This window comes from Sciurus carolinensis, chromosome 4, assembly GCF_902686445.1.
Source record: "Sciurus carolinensis chromosome 4, mSciCar1.2, whole genome shotgun sequence".
Lineage (NCBI taxonomy): Eukaryota > Metazoa > Chordata > Mammalia > Rodentia > Sciuridae > Sciurus > Sciurus carolinensis.
In genome coordinates this window covers 147,608,934-147,612,259 of record NC_062216.1, presented here as the reverse complement: position 1 = coordinate 147,612,259, position 3,326 = coordinate 147,608,934, and positions in this window count along the sequence as shown.

The window sequence follows — 3,326 nt, the reverse complement described above, 5'->3', positions numbered from 1 at the left end:
AAGAGTTTTATTTACATAGTATTGTGAAGTGACTCAAAAACAGCTGCTATTTTATGTGAGCTATTCCATGATTTGATTTGAAACGCTTTCTCCACCATATCCAATGGCACTTTAATAGCAATGACAGACTCAATGACAAAACAGTTTTTGGACTTTTGTGCATCTCAAGAGGAAAAGAGCTTTAATGGGCAGATAAGTGTCCTGAATGGGGGAATGTGCGGTTTTGCAAGGGAAACGTGAGTCTGAACTTGCCTGATTTCAGACTGAGTAAAGAGCACCACCACAGAGGTGCACCTGTCCAACGCCCGGAGGACTCCTGCGGAAACATCCTGCAGGCACAGAAGGTTCCCTTGCACATTTCACTTCCCTCACCCGTGAAGCCAGTCATTCTCTGACACTGCAGAACAGAAAGCAGAAGTAGGAAGAGACAGACAAGGCCTGAGAGCTCCTGAGGCCAAATCTCATGGGCAGAACACAAAGGGGTGGGAGGAGTTGCAATGTGGGAAAAGAGTGGACAAGGCTGGACAAGACTAAAAAGACGTTAAGAGGAGAAGAAAGGAAAGAGGGATACCCAAAATACCTCATTTGTTTTCCTACTCACCGCAACAGGTTCCTTTTATCCTATTGCTTGGTGCTGGGGATAGAGCCCATAGCTTAGCACAAGCTAAGGGCATGCTCTATCAATGAAATCCACCTCCAATACAAAACACCCTTTACTTCCCTTGGTGAATTAGTTCATGGCTGGGTTGTTGTACAAATCCCTCTCCTCCTCCCATGTGAAGGAGAAATGTTTCCTTGCTTTTCCAAGGGAAAGGTACATATGTGGGAGGAGTAATTTCAGTAGTATTTGACCACCACGAAAACCTGCTGAGTTAGTTAGTTATGTCACCCACGACCACAGCACCCCAGGATCACTTTCTAATCAGGTTGCTTCCTTTATTGACATACCAATTCAAACTCATGATGCGGTTAGTGAGGGGAAATGCAAGATTTTCGTCTAAAGGTCTAATCAAGACTGTCAATCAGCCTGTCCTAAGTTTGTTATTGATAACATTTGGTAAATTACAGTTTTTACTATGTCAACAACATCTTGCCAACTGTTTATTTCTTCAAACTGTTTTCAGATATTTTGTATTGGCAGCCATAGTACACAGTCTATCTGAACTGTTAATTTTGCTCATGTCATAAAGTTGTATTGAACACTCTATTTAATATGACCTTCAAGGTATGAGTACAAGAAATAAACAAGTTTTGATTTTTTTTTTGGTTCATGTCTATAACTAAATTCTTATTTGACTCTCATGCTTTTCATGTCCTTTTCATGCTTTTGTTGAAATATGATATGTTTCTTTAAATTAAATATTTAACTGGAATGTCCATGAATGGACAAATGATTAAATAATGAAATGTTCATGGCATGGAATATTATGTAGCAAATAAAAAGAATGATTTAAATCTTTATCATGACCTGCAATGAAAATAAATTAGAGAATAACTAAAACTACGATGAGACATCACCTTATACCTGTTAGAATATTTAAAACAACAAAACAATGAAAGACATTAAGTATCAGTAAAAAGGTGGAAAAAAGGAAGGCTGGGAATTGCTGGGGAGAAATGTAACTTAGTGTTATTACAGAAAGCAGTATGGAAGTTCCTCCCCCACAGAATAAAACTAGAACTACTACAGAATTTAGTGATTCCACTTTTGGGTGTCTATACCAAAAAGCTGAAATCAATATGTCAAGGGAAAAATCTGTATTCCCAATTTCATTGCAGCATTATTCACAATAACCAAGATCTGGAAGCACCATAAAAGTATTCATTGATGCATAAATGTCTAGAGAAAATGTATAATGAATACACAATGAAATACTACTCAGTCACTAGAAAGAATAATCCTGCTTTTGCAACATCATGGATGAATCAGGAGGGAACTGGACTAAGTGAATCAGGAACAGGAGGACAAACGCTACATGCTTTCTCTTATATGTGGAATTAAAAACTTTTGAATCATAGAAGCAGAAAATAAAATGATGGTTACCAGACACTGAAGAGGTCTATAAAGAGGAGTTGTTGGTTAAAGGGTACACAGTTTCAGGCAGACAAGAGGAATATGTTTTGAGCTCTATTGTTATTATATTCAATGATAACATATTGATACCTTAAAATAACTAGGAGAATAAATTTCAAATGTCTCAGCCTAAAAAATAATAGGTAATCAAGGTGATGGATATGTTCAGTAGCATAATTTAATCATTCAATTTTGCACTTATGCATCAACATATCATTTAATTCCATTAATGTAAACAATTATGATTTTTCAATTGAAGTCAATATTTGGAAAATTCCAAAAAGCAAATATAAGTTAACTTCAGTTATGAAAGGAGGGGAAGAAAGAGAAATTTGTGCTCATTTCATACATCTTTGTATTTTTATCATGATCATGTATCATGACATTGCTTTTAGATATTTTTAAACTTTTTATTGATTTTTTAAAATTTCTTAATTTGTTCTAATTAGTTATACATGACAGTAGAGTGCATTTATACATTTTGATAAATCATACATAAATGGAGTATAATTTCACATTTTTTCTGATTGTACATTTTGTAAGATCTTAAATGTTAAGTAAATAGAATGTATACTAATAAAAATTTGCCCTTCTTCATTAGCATAACTCACATAGTAAAATACAACATATATTTAGACTACAAACACTGTTTCTTAACATATTCAATCAATTTAGTTAATAATAATGTTATGGTTTTATATTTATATTCTTTCACCCTTGATTTTCTGCATGCTAAGGGTCTTGAGCTGACACATCAATAGAATCTTTAATTCCTTTTTCATAATGCTTTCCAAGTTCCCAACAGAAATTCTGATTTTTCTACCAAGAACTTTGTTTTATCTGTTTGTTAGATTTATTTTTTTCCATTCAGACATGTTTGTAAACAAATGTTTTATTAAAATATCAATTTTCTGCTTAAAGTTCACTCTACTTTTATATAATTGGTGAGATGAGGCAAAGATCAATTTCTAAGTTTAAAAAAAAATTACCTTTAACAAATATTGTTTGTTAACATAGAGAACATTTGATTGTTGTCTCAAAGCCCAAATACAGATCTTATCAATTTCAATCAACTCTTTCCAAAATTCTAAGACTTGTATGATTGCATAGTATACTTTACATACTTACACAAATATACAAATAATGCATAAAAGTCAAACACTCTTTTAATATATATTAATATTTTCAAGCACTAAAAAATATATTTTAGTAAATTCTAAAATGGAGGCAATATGGTATTCTATCCACAAAT